We start from the raw sequence: 21,888 nt of genomic DNA, 5'->3' as shown, positions 1-21,888 counted from the left end.
CAGAACTTTGCGACAGTGAAATTTTTCTTGCAGTGTGGTTCTGAGCAAGCAGCCCGACCTGCCAGCATTTTAAACCACGGTGATGAACACAGGATGGATGGATGGAGGTGAGCAGTCCCATTGAAGTCAGTGGGTTTTGTCACTGATGATGCAGTTTGTTAAAGATGCCAGACACGTCTAGGCTTTTATCTAGGTGAATTCCTCCTCTGTTTAGACCCCCTCTAGAAGCCTCAGTCTTATCTCATTTATACCAGTGTAAATCAGAAAAAACCCACTGAAGCCAATGCAGTTACACTGGTGGTGCAAAGCCAGTGTCAGTGAGATCAGCACCAGACCCCTTTGTGTATTAGTTGGAGCATCTTGTCCTCAGTTTCCTTCCTTGAATTCAAGGGGACAGTCAAACCTACGGCCTCTTGCCTGGTGGAATGGGGTGAAGTGCTGACACAGGGGCATTTCGTGGGGAGAGCTGCTGGGGACGAAGGGGAAACGGTGTGGTTGTGAGGGAGAATGGGATTTGGAAAGAGAGGAGAAGCATTAGTAGAAAAGGAATGAGAATGTAAGAAAAGAAAAAAGAGAAAACGAAAGTGGAAAAAGGAGACAAGAGGGAGCACGAATGAGAGAAAACAGAAAAGAAAAGTGAAGGTGAAAGAAAGAGCGACTAAGAGAAAAAGACCCACCACACACTCCTCAGTATAGTTCCCTTTTTGAGGCATTATTTAGATATATTCCGATTCAGAGACAAGAAGGATGCCCAATCGCAAAGCGAATACAAATCAGCAGCTTGCAGCCACGTCATCCTGCGTGTGTTGCTAGTTCCCTGCAGCAGCCTGCGTTCCCCAGTATACCGAAGGGATTAGAGTTGTGCGTAACACCACAAGGGTCCGCGCTCGCTCAGCTTTACCTCCCAGCAGCTCTGAAACTTCCCAACCTGCCCAAATCACTCTAACTGCGGAAACATTGCTCGGATCCCAACCACCAGGTGTCCTACCTGCCCCAATACATTTTAATCTGTCGCTGTGACATGGGATACATCTCCCATGCACAGCAGCAGTGCAGACATCTGTGTTTTGTCCTGTTTTACACAGCAGTCAGCCTTCCTGAAAGGCTGCAAAATGTTCGTTGTACAGGTGTCGCCGAATCCTTTCAAAGATGGATGAAATCAACCTCCCCGGCTCTGCGGCTTTCCCGGATAATCTATCCTCAAACAGCAAAAGGGGGCGAGCTTTGATCTGAATCCTAATGAGATTCCTGGGGCCAGATTCACTGAGGCCCGGATTCAGCAAAGCACTTATGCACGTACTTAAATGTTTTGCTGAATAGGGATGAGATTTCTAAAGCTTGGTGCCCAGTGGCATAGATCCTGCCTCCTGGGGCCCACGAGGTCCTGCAGAAAGGGCAGGAGAGACAACTCCTGCCAGCTCACCTCAGATATTCCCCCTTTAACCAGGAGAGGAGGGGTTAAACCAGCATCTGGGACAAGTGCCCTGGCTATGCCCTGAGCAAGCACCGCCTAGTACTTTTGGAGCTGCTCTGCTTTAGTGCCGCCCTTTGAAGGAAGGGAAATGGTGGCTGCTCTGCAGCTGCGGCCTTGTGCCCTCAGCCAGCTGGGCCTGCAGGCAAGGTTTCCAGCAGCATACGCTGGTCCAGAACCTGCACAAATGAGCCCTACAGACCAACAGGAGAACACCCGGGTTGTAAGGACAGAAGGGATCATTTCTGACCTCCCGCCTACCACAGGCCACACAAGTTCAGCCGGTTAGCTCTGTATGGAGCCCAAAGTCGGCACTGAGGGGACCGGGGCTCAGGCTGGTTCACTGCTGTTCAGAGACAGGGCAGAGGTTCGGCCCAGGGGTCAGACCAGTTCCACCTCCTCGGATTTTCATACCGCTTTGGGGCCCAGGCTGGCTGAGGGCTGGGCCAGTTCTCTTCTGGAGAAGAGCACGAGGCTGAAATCGGGGCTAGCTCCGTTGGGGAGAGGGCCGGTGACTGGGAGCATCTCACCAGCCTCTGCACTGGACCTAACAACACCCACTGTCGCCCACCTTTAGCTCAGATCACTTTGTTTTCCTGCCGTCGTTTGGCTTCACTGCTCAGAGACTCTTGTTTTTCTGAAAAAAATGCTTCTCCCATTGCCCGGCACAATGGAAATCATGTGCAGTCAGCAATTACTCCACCAGCAGGGGAGACAGGAGGCTGCTTACCAGGGTCTCCTAGTCTATCTATGGAGATTAGGCTCATCAGACAAGGCCTCATGACAAATATAGTTGCTCTGTCTCCCTCACTCCCTTTCGCGCTGGGCCTGCAGAACAGAACCCCTACATATGGATGGCCCGCAATACACAGCATCTGTATGTAAATACATTAGCCACGCACTAGCCAGTAGCTGACAGTTCTGTAGAAATCCCACTTAACCTCATTGATTTCCACGTGTCAGCTAGGAAAATCAATGGGCTTTCATAATGCAGTGAAACTCCACGGCCAGCTCCGGCTCATCATCTCTGTCATCTTCAGCTCCGAGCGCTTGTGAAACACTCCCTGGGACACAGCCCGGCTCCACATGGCCTCTTTGTTTCAAATCAGCGATTCGAAGCCCATGGGCGTTTGAAAGGGCACCTGGAGGGAGAGGCTGGTGTGTGAGCGGAGGATGGCGGCATAGTCCACCGGGACGTCACGTGCAGAGGAGGTAAGGTGCACTGACGCAGGGGAGTTCCACTGCGCAGGGAGCTACAGTGGGTGGGACGCTGGAGTGGGAGTCGGGATATGTTGGTACTATTCCCAGCTCGGTCGCTGGCCTGCTGGGTGTCCCTGGTCATGTCACCTCCCCTCTCTGTGTCTCCGTCTCATCTGTTTAGACTGTCAGCTCTTCAGGGTGGAGACGGTCTCTCGCTTTCTGTCCGTCCAGTGCCTGACACAACAGGGCCCTGGTCTCAGTTGAGGCCTTGAATCTCTGCCAGCTTACAACGATCCCGATCCCCAGGGACTGCTCCTCATTCACGGCCACGAGCGAGCGGAGAGAAGATTAGTTCTGGAGCAGCCAGCAAACCTCACTGAAGAGCCTGCCTCCCGCACCATGGAAAGCAGGGTCTCTCTACCGCAGCCCGGCACGGCACGCGCAGAGACGTTAGGAGAGGCCCCGTCTGATAAGAGACCCTCACCGCCTGGGGAACATCCCTGGATTTCCCTCTGCAATGGGCTGCCCCACGTGATAACTCTGCCTCCCAAGCCAGTGTCTGATTGCTTAATTACAAGGCTTTTTTTTTATTGCACCGCTATCAGCTGGCAATTCTGCTGCCGCAGAGACCAGCGAAGGCAGGCAGCTGTATTTATTGCCTGTCCCTTATCAGAGCGCTTTCCCAAATGAGCTGGGAAATGCCCTGAAGATCTGTTATGCCACAAGCCTGCCCACAGGATTTCATGCACTCACACACAGCCTGCCTCTCCTCCTTCAATACACACGTTGCATACAGCTCCCCTTCCCCCCACCCCAGCATTTGCTGGGTTTTTTACTCCAGGTGTAGAGGGGGTTCTCTGCCCCGTCCACGCAGCTAGGGCCCCCACATGGGTAGGGTACACTTTACCGGGGCCCGGAGGCCTGGCCCAGGCTGCAACCCCCATTACCATGAGGGAAAAATTTTTCATGGCTCATGAGATCGCATGTCTGGGATGAGGGATTATGGTATGTGTGTGGGAGGGGGCCCGTGTTACAAGTTTGCACTGGGCCCGAAAAAATTATGCTTGGGCCCTGCATGCAGCTGGACAGATGTGGGCAGCAGAGCTAGCCACAACTCAGCATGTCCATGTGGGAGAACGCCCAAGATTTCCAAGTTTTGAAGTGTCAAAATCTCAGAATATTTGGCTAAATGAAATATTCCCCAAATCGTTTGTTTTAACCTTACCGGAGAATCCTACAGTTCAAGGCCAAAAGGGTCCATCAGATCATCTAGTCTGACCTCCTGTATATCACAGGCCAGTAAACCCGGCCCATTCAATCCAATAGCCCATATTTCGGGTTGGAAGGGTTTGATCTTTTATCAGTAAATGTCGATTTCACTGTACACACGTGAACCAAAGACAAAATACCGCCATTGATAATCATCAACATTTACAACAAGGCAAAGTAAGAAAAAGCTGCTTGAGAACATACTGAAGTTTGATCTAAGGGCATTTGTTTTGACATGTGACGTTAACAATTTATGTTGTAACGTTTATAAAACTTCAGCTTTTTGAATCTCCACATCGACTGCCCTTAACTTGTCTCCCCTCCCACAATGTCTGATCCCCCATATTTTCCTGCAGTTGGGAAAATTTAAAGTGTGATAAAAATAAAAATAAGTGCTTAAAATAAACCTTGATATTATCTATCTAAATAAAAAAGTAAATAAAAATCAAATTCTGCCATGCCTCCCTCCATCAGACTAAAGTATTAGAGCCCTCCAGAGACTAAACGGTTGTATGCCACAGGCGGAGAATAGGGGTTTGTTTTGACTTTCATGTATATTATAAAGAGGCAGGTAGATGTCCAGTGGAGTTTCAGGAACCCCGTGGCACTTAATTCCCGCTGAAATCTTTTGAAAATGGGACATCTTACTCTAAGTAACTTGCACAAAGGAATCTTTGGCCAAGCCCCAAACTGAATCCATACCATACTGTTCAAAATGCGTCTATAATTTCCTGTGAAATCGGAGATCGACGCGTACCCATTCAATTGTCGAATCGGCATTTTCTCTTGCAAAGTTTCTGACCAGGAAGCAGGAGGAGGGATTCTCGTGTTCTGTGCACTGCACAGGGAATCAGAGATACGGATTCAGTTTGGGACTTGGCCAAACGTTCCACTCTGACCCTGGGCAAATCATTGAAGAGTTTTTGAAAATTTGACCCCAAATGACTTAGGCACCTAAGTCCCATTTCCAAAAGATGTCAAGGGGATTTAGGTGCCGGAGGGCTTTTGAAAACACCACTCAGAGCCCATCTGCATCTTCAGGCACTTAAATACCTTTACAAATCTGGCCTCCCGGAGGCTCAGTCCCACTGACTTTCAATGAGACGTAGGATCCTTGGTTGTGGGCTTTTGAAAATTGCATTACTTTCTTTTCCATTGGCACTTCCAAAGCACTTCCTTTCTCCCGCCCTGCACCCGCCTTGTCTTTTTAGACTGCAAGCTCTGCAGGGCAGAGATTATCTCTCACTCTCTTGATGTACAGCACCTACCACCATGGGCCTCCAATCTCAGCTGAGGCGTCCGCCTACTGCGGGAATACAAATAAAAACAAGTAAGGGACTAGGATTCAAGAGCTGTGGAATGAAATCCTGGACATGTTCACTGTGGGACCGTGGGCTGGTTACTTCTCCTCTCTGAGCCTCTGTTACCCCATCAGTAAAATGGGAACAGCTCACAGATTCGGAGACCAGAAGGGACCACTATCATCTAGTCTAGCCTCCTGCAAAACACAAGTTTTAGGAGTTCCCTGAATGAATTCCAGTGTCAAGCATCATGCTACCTACTCACTTGGCAATGTGCTTTGAAATCTGGTTATGAAATACTGATGCCACAGCCTATTATTGTGTTTCCATGGCGCATAGACTTTTAAAATGATAGAAGCCCTGTCCAGAAGAACTTAGAATATTATGTTATTATTTACCTCAAAGAGTGAGAGAACAGGACATGTAGATTTAGAGCAGTAAAATAATTCCTATGATAGTTCCATAATATTTGTCCTACTAGCTAGCTAGATGGGGACATATGGAGATAACCAGGCAGATAGATGGAGGGGGACATATGGCAATAGATAGACAGACAAACAGATGCAAATCACTTTAGTAGGTGCCCCCCGATATGAGTAAAGGGGTCGTAACCTGAACTTTATAAAAATACCCTCTGCATTCACTTCTCATAAAGCAGCCTCCAGACTCAGCCATTACTGGAAGGCGGTTTGGGGGAGAGGTGAACTGAAAGAGATGTCATGGAGTGCTTTGGTAGGCGGAATGATTAACACTCCAACAAGATCCGAAGGGATTTCTAACGTGCATTGTGAGAGGGGCCTGGGGCCTAACTTTGGGGATTTTTCAGAGAGGGTTTGAGGAAACATAGGAGAAAACCGCAAGGTTCTGGCCAAAGGTTACTGTGCATGCACAAGATCTGATGGAGCATGTAGGTCTATTTCATCCGGATGTTGGCATTTTCTGTGTTGTAGGAGTGTCACGGAGCTTTTACCGGAGTAGCACTATCAGTCTGAAGAGCACACGTATTCAAGCTCTAGACAGCAGTTTTCAACCTGTGGTCTGCGGACTCCTGTGGATCCACAGACAATGTCTAAGGGGTCTGAAAGGTTGTTGTTACCACAAAACAGTGGTGTTCAACCTGGGGGTCCACAGACTACATCTAAGATTTCCAAAGAGGGTCACACCTCCAGTCTACATTTTTTAGGGGGCTGCAAATGAAAAAAGATTGAAGACCACAGGACTGAGGAACATGGACGTTCGGTGTCAGTCTAGATTATGCATATATCTTCTTACAGTGCAGCATTTATCCACTCTGCGGTCAGCCACAGACCCTTCCTGCAGCATCAATCTGATCCCCATTAGTTGGCAGATCCGTGCAGTTGTTTATTTTAATGCTGGCAGTGGAGCTCTTTGCAGGGGCTCATCTAAGCATGAACGCAGTGCAGCTTTGAGTGCAGAGATGTCACAGAGGACAGCTCTGGATAACTGAGGTGTTGGATAATTGAGGGAACATTCAATGCAATTCAGACACGTGGGTTGACATGACCCTGGCTCAGATGAGAGGGAATCTGGGTTAAATGAGGCTCTGATCATTGAGGATGTGGGGGGCAAGCTGAGATTCAGTGCTGTGCCAAACAAAAGGTTCAGAGAGGGCATCATTGTGTCCCCCCCCCCCCCAGTCTGGGTTTCTCCAGGGGTGGCATCAATCAGAATAGCCAGGGGTTGCTGAACATTGCATAAGCATCCCAAGAGCTGCCTAAAGAACTAGGGAGATGCTCCCTCCCACCCTAGGTTGCCCCATGTGCCAAGGTTTACGATGGCAGGTGGCAACATAGGGCCACTTCTGGCTGGCAGATGCAGTGCCGCTACCAGGGGAATTCTGCCCTGGGCTTTTACAGTGCGGGGAAGAATCTCTCCCTAGAGCGGGGCAGGAATTTTCAGAGGAAAGTTTTGTCGTCGGGGAATGCCAATTTGTTGAAACTATTCATGGGAAAGGATCTGTTCTGACAAATCTCCCAATTCCAAATGATTTTGGAAAAAAGAAAACATTCCAAAATGGTTGAAATGTCCCATTTTGATTTTCTTCTTTTAAACAAAATTTTCAGTTTTCAGTTGGACATGACCAAATTGGTTTGAAATTTTAGTGCATTAATTCTTTTTTTTAAAGTTTTTAAAAAAAATGTAAAGGTCGAAATCAGAACAAAACATTTCAACGGTCTCAAAAAAACCAAAGCGTTTTGAGCGACCCGATCCAGAGTTTATTTCAGGTATCCGTGCCTGAACAATTTTGAGATTTTGCTGTTTCATTGTGACTCAGGCTGGGGAAATATTTCAAAATCTCAAAAGCTCTTGAGGGATGGAACAGCCATTTTTCCACCCAGTTCTGGGCCTCCATTGCTTTTAGAAATGCACCTCCAATCCCTGCCCTGCTCAGTCATACCTCACCACCTTTTGCCTAGGCACTGCCCCCTTTTCCAACTCCCAGGGGAATTTCAGATTCAATTCATTCCACCAGAACGCAAATCCAGTGTCACTGAAAACCCTAGCTGCAGCCCAGGAAATTGGCGGTCAGGGACGCCCTCGTCTGAAGCCATATTTCTCTCCAGCCTTTGGAGAGGACAGCAGAGCCATTCCTTATTCGCAATTCCAGATAATCCACTTGAATGAAAAAACAGATCGATAGGAGAGTAAATCTGCTTAAAGGAGATATTTACTGCATGAGGCCTGCTGAGCCAGGCACCAGCTGGATTTGAGAGTCAGCAAGGCCGTGATGGGGGCAAAGCGGCGCTAAGTGAGATGCACAGATCAGCACGGCTCCATGGCGTGATGATGCACAGTGTCATGAGACACTGGGGGCGGGGAGGGGGACAGGGGACCCGGTGAGGTTTTGACAGGTTCTCATCATTACTCACATAGTAGCAACTAGATACCCACAACCAAGTGCTGCTCCCCACGGGTAAGTGCTGTGAATATACAGTAAGACAGTCCCTGCCCCAAAGAGTTTACAATCTCAATTAACAAAGGGAGGATTATTATCCCATTTCACAGATGGAGAACTGCGAGACTAAGTGACATGACTGAGGTCACACAAGGAGTGTGTGCTGGAGCTGGGGAGTGAACCTAGATCTCCAGAGGCCCAGTCTAGCACTCCGACCACAAGCCCAGCCTTCCCCATGCCTGTTACCGGCTGGGTTCCGATCCGTGTTTCACAAGGGACGGGGCAGACAGACTGCTCCAGAACCCTGGCCCCACTGATGGCAGGCGCAAAACTCCCCGTGACTTCAGTGCAACTAGGATTTCACTCCTGGTGTGGCTGCAGCAACGAACGAACCATCGACAGACGGCTGGTTTGAGTGGAGGCCACACAAGAGCAAGGGGTGGGGACATGACTGGGGCCACAGATTAGGGCAGAGAGGAGACCGTGCAGGTCTCCCTCAAGAGCTGATCAGTCGTTCTCACGGTGAGCGCCTCGTCCGTGTCCCCAACTTGGAGCACAGCTCGAAGAAGCACCCTAGTAAGATTCAACAACTCACCCGCCCGCCCCAACTTCCGACCGCCCGGGCCCAGGCTCACCTCTCAGAAGGCACGGTCCATCAGCCCCTGCACCGCTCTGGTCCCAGCCAGTTCAATTCGGGAACTTCTTGCCCACAGCAGCCTCTTCCTGTAGAAGGCCGACTGCGCCAGTGCTGCTGGGTTCAACACCTGGGAGAAAGGCAGGGAGCAGAACCGTTAACCCCAAAGTGTCTGGAATTCTTTCTCCCTCTCATTGCCCTCCCATTTCCCGCTTTTCATGCCAGCGGCCAGCACGTTCCCCAGCGCAGCTGCCTGCCGACGATGAAAAGATAGAAGCCAGGCCTGTGGGATGCTCAGGGATCACCCAGTGCTGAAGGCACTTGCCAGAGATCTGCTTTATTCTGCGTCAGATTACAGTCAGCTGCACATAACAACCAAAGCCAGGCAGCAGTGCCCAGTCTCTCTGGCTGGGAAGCTCAGCCCTTAAAGGCACAGTTCCCCCACACCACATCTTGGAAGCCAACATCCCACTGCAGCTTCTGGAAGGAAAGGCCATGGGACAGCAATATAGTGCATCATCCCATTGCAGCCCAGTTAAAGGCAATCCTTCTCTTCCAAACTGGGGGTTAGACCCTCCCCTTCCATCCAGCCCCAGCTGAGGAGAACTTTCTTAGTTGTCAGTGTCACGGTGGGTTACATGTGTTTTGAATCCAAAGCAGCAGCACTAATCACAGGAAGTGATTTCCAACCCAGCTATAAAACTATGTCTGATGTCTTGTTCATTAGCCCAGCCTTGTCTTCCTGCCAGGTGTCTGTGTCACACACGGGGGCTCCCTGAACCAAGATCTGCTGTTTTGCTCTAAAGCCACCATTTTTTGGGTACATTTGTCATCCGAAAATCGCATTGATTCATTTTTAGAGTGGGGTGGCCGGAGTTCTGCCATGTGCAGAGGTGCATGTGTGTCACGGGAAACGGATCCATTTGAAGGTCAGAATGAGCCTTCGAGTCCAACAGGATGGTCTGTTTATCACAGCCCATGGGAAGCCATTAAGCCACAGGTTCTGTTTTCTGGCCTGCTTATTTTGGAGCTTGGGAACCATTTGATCATGTTGCTGAGCCACTCTTCATGAATCAATAGGACTGGTGTGTAAACCAGCACTGCCAACCCTGTTGGCATGAAGTTGGCTTAAAAATCATCAGATTTTTTTTTTTTTAAACGACAAATGTTGGCGAGTTCCAGAGGGGTAGCCATGTTAGTCTGTTTTCAGCAAAACAGTGAGAGTTCTGTGGCACCTTAAAGACTAACAAATTGATTTGGGAATAAGCTTTCGTGGGCAGAAACCCACTTCGTCAGATCTGAACGCTTCTCTGAAGCACAGGCCGGAGCTCCGTCTTTTCAGGACTTTACAAAAAGCGTTCCACAGAGTTAAACTTCGGGGCTATTGTATGTAAAGCCCTGAATGTAGGTGTTAATAGTTCCCAGTCAGCTTCAAAGAGATACTTATGAATAACTTCTTAAACAAAAGCTATTAGCTGGTAAGTCTGCTTACTGGTGTTTCATATACACAGGTCCCCACTTTGTTGCTGTAACAGGTATTTAAATGTGGCATTTCAACGTGACATCTACGCTTCCTTCCTTCAGCGCACACCAATAAAACCATTGCCCTCTGCTCTGCTTGCAGAAATGATTTCTCGGTCTCTCTAGTGTGGCTATAACATGTAGCGTGTGTCACCAGGATTCTTCCGAGCTTGAGAGGCATAGCAGCATCCCTGTCCTTTTCCAAACGCTCCGACGCCACCAGCCTGGAATCCTTCCCAGCAACGCTCCTGCCCGTGGGTTAACAGCTGACTGGTCTGCTCCGTAGCCTGATGAGATGAATCTGTAGCCTGTATCCAAAGTGATCCAGGTATTGGGACCCCACCCTCAGAGCAGGTACGTCTCAGTCCCACGTGGATCAGCCACAGTTGTCATTAATTCCTGCATTTATAACCTGCCCCCTCATTCCTCAGCTCTGATGGGCTCGGCTCTTGACAGCTGGCCCACAATGAACGCTTCAGAACCAGCTACTGAGTGTGTCCACGAACTGCCACACTTACCTAAGGAGGATCCCGGCCCCTTCTCTCTGAATTGCCCTACCCTGCCTTCTGCACACATTCAGCCAAAATCCAGGTATCCTCCCCCCTGCTCCTCTCCCTTCCTTTGGACCAAGAAAAAAAAAGCTCAGATGCTACAGGATAAAGCCTGAGGGTTACCAGGGCGCCAGGCTCAGGGCCATGGGGATGCTGGCCCCAGGAACCCTGACTGCCATGCTCTGCTCTGAGTGCTAAAGCAGGGAGCATATATACAGCAGCCCATGCTTTCCTGCCTCTGTGTACAGCAGGTGGCAGGGACCAGCTACCCCCGCAGCTGGGGTACAATCCTGTGATCTGCAATAATGTGTCACTGCGGGAAAGGGCGGAGCTTTGAACCCCAGGATTTCCACCCAGTGTCTGAGGTTATATTGTTTCTCTGTCTTCTCGATCTTTCCCCGGGGGAATTGCCTGTGGATCCAAAAAGACGGGGTGATTCAAAGGGGTCTCCGTTCTCCTGCGTGCCCAGGGACCCCCACTGCCCATCAAATGCCCATCAAATCCCATCAAATGCCCATCAAATGCCGTTTCCTCCTGTGCGACAGGTGGGGTGAGCAGTGCTGTGCATTTGTATCTTCTGCCCCAAAAGCCCCCGGCGCACTCTGCTGGGGCCAGCTTTTCAGGGGGGCCTCTTTGTCTGTGCTTGCGGGCAGCGGGCAGAAATAGCTGCAGACGCAGTCCTGCACCAATGTTACTTGTGAACATGATTTAGTTCCTCTGGATGTCTGGGTAGCTGATTGCACCCACCACGCAGTGACGCCGAGCGCCAAGCGAGCTAAGCTGTATTCTGTATCTCTCGGATACCAGGGTGATGGGCACAGTAGATACAGCTAGATAAAGGAATCCGTTCGTATAGCACTGACACGCAGCTACCAGTTTTAGGAATGGTGCAGCACTCATATAATGTTACGGGTCCCCCCTAGGCACTTTCCCACTTCATAAAGGTTGGGCCCCAAGTGCTAAATTCCCAGCACGTGAGATCCACGAGGAGTTATCATCTTTGAGGGGACAACTCCACGCCGAGCAAACCCAAGAAGGCAGAAACGTCACGTGGCCTCCATTCTGCCCCCCAGCCAGCCAGGGAGGTGAAGAAGAACAGTTATCCCCTTCTCACAGGTGGGAAACTGAGGCCCAGAGACACTACAGTCACACGGGAAATCTGTGGCAGAGCAAGGAATCAAGGGCAGGTCTCTCAAGTGCACAGCTGGGACCCTAACCACTTGCAAGTCTCTGCTCAGAAAGACTCAGAGCAACAAAGCCAGCAAAACTGCACAGACGCAGACTGCAGGCCTGGCTCAGGCCCCATGGCTGGAGCAGTTGTCTGTGCTGTGGACAGTGGCTCTAATTCCGTCCAACATCTTGGCTAATCTAGCCGGAGGGGAAAGCGGAACCGAACGACCATGCTCCTTGCTTAGAAGGAGCAGCCCTTCCGGCTCGGTAATGCAGCCGGGGCTGGTTTAACGCCAGTCAGATTATTTAACTCAGTGACGGGGGGGACTTGCCCATGCTGTATGCTCCTGTGGGCCTCCGATGGCTTTCAACCTTCCAGAGACAGCAGCCATCCAGATACACGGGCTGTAGTTGGAGCAACTGGCAAGCGTAAGCCTTGGGAACCTGACAGGAGAAGAGCTGGACAGGGCTGGGGAAATCTCCCTGACGAGCGCCGCCTTCCACACTGCAGCATGAACTGGGGTGGCTGGCAGATCCCCAAAGCGCCTGCCTCGTGTGAGGGAGAATGGAGATCGCTCACGGCTGTGCTGATGGGTCATTTCTGCAATCGAACAGGCTTTTAATCAGGGCCTTGCTTTCTCCGAACGGGTTTGGGCAGCTCTGTGGGCCATGACACCAGGCTTTGAACTGGACAGGCCGGGGTCCAAGTACTGCCCTAGATCCGGGGGTGGAGGGGGAGGAGACGGGGCAGGAGTTTGGTGTCTTGTGCTTCCTCCCCTAATTGTGCAAAGTATGAAAGCTGGCTGCTTCTGCTCAAGGCGAGCTGCGGGCTGGGCAGCAGGGGGTGCAGAGGAGGATGGAGGGGCGCTGGCAGAACGTGGTGTGTGCAGAGGCCAGGAATGGGATAACAGGGGCTGGGGGGTGGGGTTGGGACTGAGGTGCTCTGGCAGAGCTGTGGGGGCCGAGCCCAGGACTGGCAGAGCAGGCGTGGGGGAGCCAGCAGCTCAGGATGGGGTTGGGGAATTGACACTGCACTGTACCAGTTCCTCGCCTGCACTGTTCATTACCTCCTCACTCCCATCAGCACACACGTTTTTAAACCCCTGCATCCCTCCTACAACTGCCCGGTTTTTAAAATAAAGCCGCCGTGTCTCTGTATGTAAAAGGCCAGTCGTGCATTCAATGACGGGGAAATCTCACCTCCTTACCCTGGCTCCTGAAACGCCCATGACAGGGGGAGCTTTGAAAAGCAGTTCCAGGAACTCAGACGCCCAAATCCTCTTAACGAATTCAAAACACAGACCCACGCTCCTCTCAAGCCAGCCATGGGCAGCGACAACAAAACCCCCACCACGGCCTCTGTGGCTGAGAAGAGCAGCCAAGTGAACCAAAGCATGCCGAGTAACATTGAGGGCAGCCAGGCCCAAAGCCAGTTCAGATGGCCATCGACATGTAGATCGCGCGGCGCGAGGGTCTGCAGAACACACTGTCGCTCTGCTGGGAGGCAAGGGAGAGACTGGGAGCCGATGCAACGTTGCCAGGAGTCTGAAGGACACGGCGGGGAGGCGTGAGAAACTCAGAGCTTAAATCACCACGATTGCAACGTGGGGCTAGGAAAATCCACGCAGGTGTGCACACACCAGCCATTTGTACGTGAATCAGCTTTAATACAAGCTTTGATCTGACGCTTGCCGGGGTTTGCCTAGGTCTCTACGGGTCTGTCTACACTGCAATTAAACAACCGCCACCCGCCCCCGTCTGACGACTTGGGCTCGTGCTACGGGGCTCTAACATTGCTGTGTAGACATTTGGGCTCAGGCTGCAGTCTGAGCTCTGGGATCCCGGGAGGGGTGCCACAGCGTGGACTATAGCCCGAACCCGAACGTCTACACTGCAGCTAAACAGCCCCCTAGCCTGCGTCAGCTGACGTGGGCCAGCCGCAGGTGTTCAACAGCACTGTCAGCCCAGGGCTAAGGGAACTCATGTCAGCAGGTTTGTTATAACCTAGGGCTTGAGCATCTACACTCCTCTGTAACCCCAGGTTAGGAATGGTTGAACCCCGGGTCCCAGCCTGGGGCTCCAGTGTCTGCACTGCTTTATGTGGGCCTGAGTCCAACCACCTGTATCCCAGACTTCCGAGCGCCCTCCCACAACGTCTGCTCTAGCCTTTGTTCATGGTGTAGGGTGGGAAAACCTGACTGTCCATCAAACTTGACTGTCCAGAGGACGAAGAAAGCCAGCCTGTAGGATACTTTCGGTGGACTCCAGAGCCCAGGTCCAATGGGGATGCATCTACACTGCAAAGCAATAAGGCTTGAACCCTGGGTCTCAGCTTGACTCAGGCTTGGACTCTCCACACTCATGGGGTCCAAGGATTCTGGGTCTGAGCCCTGGGTTTGCGCACTTTGTGTGTAGACGGAAGGAGGGTTAGGCTTGAGCCTGAGTTCAAACTCTGGGCTTACACTGCAGTGTAGACATAACCCTCAGCCAGGCCAGATCTGCAGCTGATGTAAATCTGCATAGCTCCTCTGACTTCAATGGAGAGGTTTATTTAAATGGAGCTAGGTTGACTCACGACATTTGAGGCTCTGTCCCTTGGTGCTCTCCCTTCTCTCTGGGCCTTGGAGGGGGAGAGCAGAAGAAAACTGATGGGAGGTTTTTCCTACAGGCAACGCAACCAGGTGTCTCATGCTGGTTGGACCTGGGCAGACACAGCTCACATTTCCCCGCAGCAGCAAACCTGGTCATTGCATCTTGGCCCCACTGTGAAGCCCCCTTACCCGTTCTCCTTCCACTGGTGGGGTCGCTGGGTGAGGATCCCTGGCTTGTGTTACGCAGGAAGACAGACTAAGTGATCATAATGGTCCTGCCTGGCCTTCACATCTATCAATCTACAAACTGCCCAGCAGGAACGGGACTGAAATAACCCGCTCGAGCTCCCTGGGCCAGCCAATAAGCGGAAACAATAACTTCATAAGAAAATATCTTTGGACTGTTTCATTCCACAAAATATTCCAAGATTTCACCTTTTCATCCCGATTCATTGTTGAAATCTCACCATTTCCTGCAGACAGCAATTCTAGTTTCTACCATTTCTAATCACGGCCACTCTTTGTTTTCTCCCCCACTGTTCATTTGCATAGACTGTAAGCTCTTCGGGATAGAGGTTGTCTCTTACTATGTATTTATACAGCACCTAGCACCATGGGGTTCTAATTTCACTCGGGTTTTTGATGCACCACTGCAATACCACTTAACTGTGATTTATTCTGCTCCCAGAGCTCTGCGTTAGGGCTGCAGAAGCGGCAGCGTCACGGACACTCATTCTGTGCTGGTGTTTCTGTGTTTCTTTCTTCTCTTGTTTGAAGGCTCGTTGGATTGTTACAGGCGATTTAGGACAATAGGGGGAAAAGATACCCAGACATGAGAAATAATAATACTAGGTAACAAAAACAGCCATTGGACTGAAGGCATAGGTGCAGGCATGAACACAACAGAAGCTAAAGGAATCGCGAATGCAATCCTGTTATAAATAGCCAGAGAGCAGATCCACAGCAAACTGACAGGTAGCAGTACCCCCAGCGACAATCACGGCAGAATGCAGCCATAAAAGGTGCTGGCTCAGAATGAGCTCTCTGTGCCTAGGGGAATGGCTTACAGAGCCGATATTGTATCACCAGGCATCACACAATCCATTTAGCTATGGGTTCAGCACCCCAAAATACAGGGCTATGGCTTGTCTCTAGCCCATCTGGGCAGGGGGAATTTTTGGACCAAACTTTCAAGGGGAGCAGTGGGGCCAAAAAACCTAGCTGGCTTCAAGACTGAGCTTGACAGGTTTCTGGAGGGGATGGTCTGATGGGACAGCCTAGGTTGGCAATTGACTGATCTTTGACTACTAGTGGTAAATATGCCCATCGGCCTGTGAAGGGATGTTAGATGGGCGAGTCCTGAGTTATTACAGAAAATTCTTTCTGGGTGTCTGGCTGGTGAGTCTTGCCCACGTGCTCAGGGTTTAATTGATCACCATATTTGGGTCAGGAAGGAATTTTCCCCCAGGGCAGATTGGCAGAGGCCCTGGGGGTCTTTCACCTTCCTCTGCAGCATGGGGCACGGCTCACTTGCTGGTGGATTCTCTATACCTTGAAGTCTTTAAATATTGATTGGAGGACGTCAGTAACTCAGCCCAAGGTTCTGGGTCTATGACAGGAGTGGGTAGGTGAGATTCTGTAGCCTGCGTTGTGCAGGAGGTCAGACTAGATGATCATGACGGTCCCTTCTGACCTGAAAGTCTATGAGTCTATAACTTTTTTTATTGGAAAACGTCAATTCATCAGAACTGAAACTTTCCACACACCTGTATCAGTCTGCTCTAGGGATTATTTTGGGGACGTTCTCTGGCCTTGGGGGTTATCCAGGGGGTCAGACTAGATGATCACAATGGCCCCTTCTAGCCGTGCAAGCTATGAATCTAGGACAACTGTTGCCAGGAAGGTCTGTCAGGTCCGGGATGGAGAGCCCCCTCCGGGATGGCGATGTGGGAAACCGAGGTTCAAGTCCCTGCGTTGGAACAGCGTAACTTGAACCTGGGTTAGGCAGATCCTGTGGGAGCCCTAGCAAAGCAGCTGTTGGCGACTGTGGGTGGACTGCCGCCTGTTGGAGCCGTGCCACTTCGTATAAATAATGAAATCGTCTCTTACTTCGGCCCCGTGACAGACTCTATAGCCCGTTCATTGGGGTACTCAGCCGTGAGCCCTGCTCTGAGCCAGGTCTGCCAGGGGAGCGCCCTAACCACCAGGCTATCAGCTATTCTGGGGATTCTCTCTCTCTGTTGGGTTGTTTTTTTTTTTTTGGTTGTGAAAAATGTTGCATGCTCTTGGTTTTTGCCCTGATGTGGAACAAAATGAAATGCCAAAAACCGTCCCATTTTCCACAAAACACGATTCTTGTTTCGCAGCGAGCTGGGAGACAAACGTGCCCTGGGTGGGATATGTATCATCTCTTCATAATCATTCAGCCTTTTTCCATCCCAGAGGAGAGCAGAGTATTATTACACAGCTGATCCCACCACTTCCTCAGTCACCACCCTTATGGCACTCAGGCTATCGCCCACTCTTAGAGAAGGTCTTGTGGGAAAAGCACATGACTGGGACTCAGGAGATATACAGCACTTGTCCAACTCCCATTACCACTGGATCTGAACAACTCACAATCTTTAAGGTAATTATCTTCACAACCCCACTGGGAGGCAGGGCAGGGCTGTTATCTCCATCGTACAGATGGGGGAAACTGAGGCAGAGATCAGCTAAGTGACTTGCCCAGGGTCACACAGGCAGTCTGTGGCAGAGCAAGGAATTGGAACTCAGACCTCAAGACAGCACCGTAACCACCACACCATCCTTCACAGCTCTGCAGTGGGTCATTTTTATGACCTTGAGTAAATGACTCACTGTCTCTGAGAACTTAGGTCACCCTCTGTAAAAAGGGGATAATAATCCTTCCCTTGTTTGTCTTGCATGTTTAAACTACAAGCTCTTCAGGACTGCCTCTTACTGTACGCACTACAGCACTTGATACAACAAGGCCTCAACTGCTACTGGAAATTAAATCATAACAGCTGGCTAGCACGACCATCACTGCCATTGCAATTATTGCACCGCTGACTGCAACGATGCCTTTGCCCCATTACACGGCCTGCAACATGATCAAGCCTTTCATCTGTTATTACCCATAACTGAGACAGAATAATCACCTGATGCTTTGACTGCACCAAGCCTCAACCTGGGGCATCAGCGCTAGCTGGGTTTACAAAGGAAGGTCTCCCAGACCCCAAGAGGTGGGTTAGTTGCAAGTTATGCAAGCTCCCTCCTGGAAGAGAAGCCAACAATGCAACTGCTTTGGACCGTCCCCTGCTGGGGAATTGTTTTAGTGTGTTTGTAGATAGGTTTGATGACTCCTGGATAATAATAAGATGGCGACTAAGCCAGACCCCAGATTGGATCTGATATCCAATATGGAGTCAGACACTGAGCTGTCCAAATAAAGATGCTTGGCAGGATGCCAGCAATGCAAGTCCGCCCAGAGACAGGGGAAAAAAGGCAGGAAGCCATGGTTAAAGTGCAGTGTGCATAACACCCGAGTGCGGTGTGCAAAAGACTGGTGCCGTGTGCAACGCCCACGAAGCGGGAAAAATGCTAGCCAGTGATTGGCTGGCACGAGAGCAAACCAAACTGATTTAAGGCCGTCAGCGCCACAACCGGGGGCTGCCCGCCGTAGCGGCAGAGTGGCGAGGGCGATCCGTCTATTTGCGCGCACGTCACGGACCGGGACGAGAAGCCGCCACCGGCGGACCTGGAGCCGAAGCAGACGACTGACCAGATCGAAACCAACACTCCTGGGAGGGAGCGAAGAACCAACCGTGACTATTGATGAGAGCCTGAGGGATCCAAGGGTTGCATGATGGGTCGTGGATCTGGGGTTAATCCCCGCACTTATTCCTGACGTCAGTGGGTTTATATTTATCGTTTGTCGCCTTAATAAATTGTCATTCGGATTGAACCCCAATGGAGTGATTCGCAGTCTATCCCCCGGGGATAGATCCGGAGATCAGTGTAACGAACTTCCTCCATAACACCCCCACCACCAGGAATTGGTACCGAGCTGAGAGCTGTGGCGACATGCGAATGCTCTGCACCGCCACAGGCAGTAACGGGGATGAGCGATCATCAGAGAGTCGCGTGCGGGAGGGGCACAGATCCAGAGTGGGGCATAACGGAAATGAGAGCCAAAAGAGACTACCCCCACGTCTCCGCCGCTACGCATCCTGTCTAGTCCATTAGGCTTAAATACCCGGCGAATTCCACATTTAATGTAGCAACGTTTTGCAGAGTCATTTCAGTTTAACGCAGCATGGAGCGTACAACAGCCATCACTCAGCTCTTGGGAAACACTTCAGGCACTCCCGCAGGCCTCCTGTCCCACCTGTCCTACCAGGAGGAAGCATCCTTCACTTTAAGAAACAGGAGCTTAATGTTATGCAATGGAAATCCCTGGCAAGACAGATGCCAAGCTCTGCCACGGACTCCTTGTGGGATCATGGCCGAGTCACTTAATTGCTCTGTGCCTCAGTTTCCCCATCTGTAATATAGGGATAATACAACCTTTCTCCCACCTTGTTTCTTTTGTCCATTTAGGCCCCAATTCAGTAAAGCATGTGCTTAAATACTTTGCTGAATCAGGACCTTGGATGCTAAGCTCCTAAGGGGCAGCGTCAGTCTTTTACTGTGTCTGTACAGTGCCTAGCGTAACAGGGCCCTGGCTTGCAAGTGGGTTTGCTAGGTGCCACTGCAATGCAAAGGAATACAAATAATTATTACAGCTCCAGGACTGTTGATAGATAACAGCATTAAGATGTGGAATAATAATAATATATATAACCGGAATATATATATAGATATAATCTGCTCTAAGATACCCGAATAGCATGTCATAAACACCTCAACAGATCAAATAGGTTTAGCTTCATGGAACGGCGACTACCTCTCTATAGTATAGACAGGTGTAGTATAATGCAGAGAGGAACAGCTATTCTACACAGTGCAGCTCTGTAGAGGAAGGCGATATCTATCATTCCATCACAAGTTGTCTGTCTGTTGATACCCTCACTTTTATCTCTTCCCCAGCATTTGGCCAACAGGATATGCTCAGATCTTGCACTTTCGATCAGGCAGCGCCGATGGTGCCACAGTCAGTGTAGACACATCCTCTTTCTCGGTGGGCTGGGCTTCTTCCATCTACTGGACCTTTCATCCAGACGACAAGCCTGTTTCCCCTGCAAATTACTGCAGAGGATGCAGATGATTGGCAACCAGGGTTCCAGACTCACCCGCTCGCCACCCTATCCATGGATCACCGAGAACACCGTGATGCTTTTTGTGTGGTGATCAGACAGACACACAGCATCTCTGCCACCAGGCACACAGACACTTCCTTCTCCTCGGATCCCGCTACAGCCCAGCATTACCAGCATCAACCCTTACTTAGACACTGCCTCTGCTGAAATCCTTATTTGTGTTCAACTCAGTTCCTGCGAGTGAATCTTCTCTGGTGTTTCCCAAGTCCCTATCCCTCAGAGGAGCCAATGCCCTGCAGCCAGAGAGCTCCACAACATAGCTCCAAGTAGCAGGACAATTCTGCCCCCATCTGCTATCCACTTTCCTGGTTTCCTCCCCTTCTCCGCAGCCAGTTATAAATGGTGTTCAGAGATCTCCATGGTCTAGCTCCATCCAGCCGTCTTCTCCCCAGCCCGCTCACACATTCCACACTTCCCAGCTACTTCCCTGCCCCTCTCCACTGCTCTGGCCAAGATTTTCAGAAATGATTAGTGATCAACTTGAGATGCTTTAAAAGACCCTTATTTGCAGACAGCGCTGAGCAATCCCCCTCTGAAACTCAGGCCCCTTTAGGACACCCCAGAAGAAGCTCCCTGAGATCAAGGCCTTGAAATCACCAGTCACTGAAGCCCATGGGTGTTAGGTGCCTAGATATCTTTGAAGATCTGGGCCTGAACATTTTGGCCAATCAGCACTGAGGTGTGAGGGCTCATTTGTTAATTAATTAATTAATTAATTAATGTACTTATTTAATGTCTTTATCTATAGCCACAGCAGGCTTTTTGCCTGCTTTTAAATCACGTGCCCTTTTCAGTATCATCTAGAAACGTTCCTTTCCGCCCCCTCCTCAGACAATGGTAGGACTAACTCTCTCGGACGCATTCGGTGACACTCGGTTTGAAGGATGCCATGTAAATATACACCGTGTTGTGTGCTTTGAGGCTGTCAGTACTTTGCTATCCACTCCCTGGTTACGTTGGCACAATCGTATCATGATGTACAGGATCCCAAAGGAAAGGCAAGTGCTTCCTTCTTTCATTGAGTCCTTCAGCTCCTCTGCTGTTCAGACGAGATCATCCCTGGGCAAGTAGCAGGACACAAGCTTCTCTTTCACCTCCGTGGACTGGATGGCGTCACAAGGCAAAAATCAGGCTGTCCTGACAGAGCACGCTACTGACAATGGGACCCGATCAAAATGCACATCCCACCGCTTGGCAGCTGTCTCTGGCTCCAGGTCCTTGCCACAGTCGTGCACCCAAAAGCAGCTTCCAATCTGCCCACGCATGGCCTCCCAGGGCTGAGAGCACCAGGCTTGTGCTTTGCTTATAAATGGATACACCATCCTGGATTTCAATTGGATGAGAAGGGAAGAACAGCTCAAATGTAGCAGTTAGGATGATGATCATGCTCCACTTAATCTCTTAACCGGCCTGTTTCAATTCATGCCGACAGCAGGCGAAATTCCAAGGAGCTGTGATAATTCCCCCTTTTCAAAGGTCAGGGTAAATGGCTGCCTCGAGCAGATCAGCTACAAATCTTTCCCATCCAGTCCCCTCCCCGCCATATCAACCCTCCTGTCGAGGGGGACCAGAAGGCAAGTGTGAAAAATCAGGACAAGGGATTGGGGCGGGGGGTGGTAATAGGCACCTATATAAGACAAAGCCTCGAATGTCGGGACTTTGCATCCCACCCACGTCAGTTGGCCTTGGCTTGTTCTTTCTAGTCCCAATGCTCCTGCACCGTCAGCTCTCACTGATGTCGTCTAGCACCTGGCAGGCTCAGCCCTCTGGAATCAATGCAAGTGCTTGTTGATGTCAGTGGGTTCTGGACTGAGCCCAAAGAAAATGACTGCGTTAGGGCCTGTCTGCACGAGTCCATGGAGGCCTGGGACAACGAGGGGCATCCGTGTCCTAACAGCTGTTTGTTTGCAGGGTGGACAGGACCAACCAGTTATAAACATGT

At 50.5% G+C, this 21,888-nt stretch overlaps 1 protein-coding gene across 1 annotated transcript in view; it reads right to left on the bottom strand.

The window, feature by feature from the left end:
* SRRM3 (serine/arginine repetitive matrix 3) overlaps positions 1–21,888 on the bottom strand; it is a 153,537-nt gene that overhangs the window by 87,205 nt on the left and 44,444 nt on the right. The window contains exon 2 of the mRNA XM_067537687.1: positions 8,794–8,922. The gene's annotated coding sequence lies outside the window, so the exon portion shown is untranslated. The remainder of the gene's footprint in view (positions 1–8,793; positions 8,923–21,888) is intronic.

This window comes from Emydura macquarii, unplaced genomic scaffold (assembly GCF_026122565.2).
Source record: "Emydura macquarii macquarii isolate MOO-44397 ecotype Brisbane River unplaced genomic scaffold, CSIRO-AGI_Emac_v2 contig_450, whole genome shotgun sequence".
Classification (NCBI taxonomy): domain Eukaryota; kingdom Metazoa; phylum Chordata; order Testudines; family Chelidae; genus Emydura; species Emydura macquarii.
This window is presented reverse-complemented; position numbering and strand designations above follow the sequence as displayed.